This window comes from Penaeus monodon, chromosome 28 (assembly GCF_015228065.2).
Source record: "Penaeus monodon isolate SGIC_2016 chromosome 28, NSTDA_Pmon_1, whole genome shotgun sequence".
Taxonomy (NCBI): Eukaryota; Metazoa; Arthropoda; class Malacostraca; order Decapoda; family Penaeidae; genus Penaeus; species Penaeus monodon.
Window position 1 is genome coordinate 1,195,761 of NC_051413.1, and position 306 is coordinate 1,196,066.

The following is a 306-nucleotide window of genomic DNA, read 5'->3' on the forward strand; positions in this document are numbered from 1 at the left end:
TTTAAAAATAACATAAGAGGAAAATGAAGAAAGGGCTCAGTTTTGACCAAAGTATGACAGGCCTTACAAGTTATTAACTTCTAACAGAAGATGCATTCCATTAACCTGCAAATCATCATACATCAATGAAAAACTCTGATTTTTGTACATATTCCTTAGATTATGAATGAAAACAACATTACATATATATTGCCTTAATTATCATTGCTTAAAGGGGTAATGTGGTTTATGCCTGTGAATGTGTGTGACATGTTGAGTGACAGGTTAATGAGGTGAATGTACATTAGTGATAGAACTAGGAGTTTA

The 306-nt window shown here is 32.0% G+C and overlaps 1 protein-coding gene across 1 annotated transcript in view; it reads left to right on the plus strand.

Annotated features, from left to right (window-relative positions):
* The window catches only part of LOC119591263 (ectonucleoside triphosphate diphosphohydrolase 5-like), a gene marked incomplete in the record, with an annotated part of 23,392 nt that overhangs the window by 11,937 nt on the left and 11,149 nt on the right, over positions 1-306 (plus strand).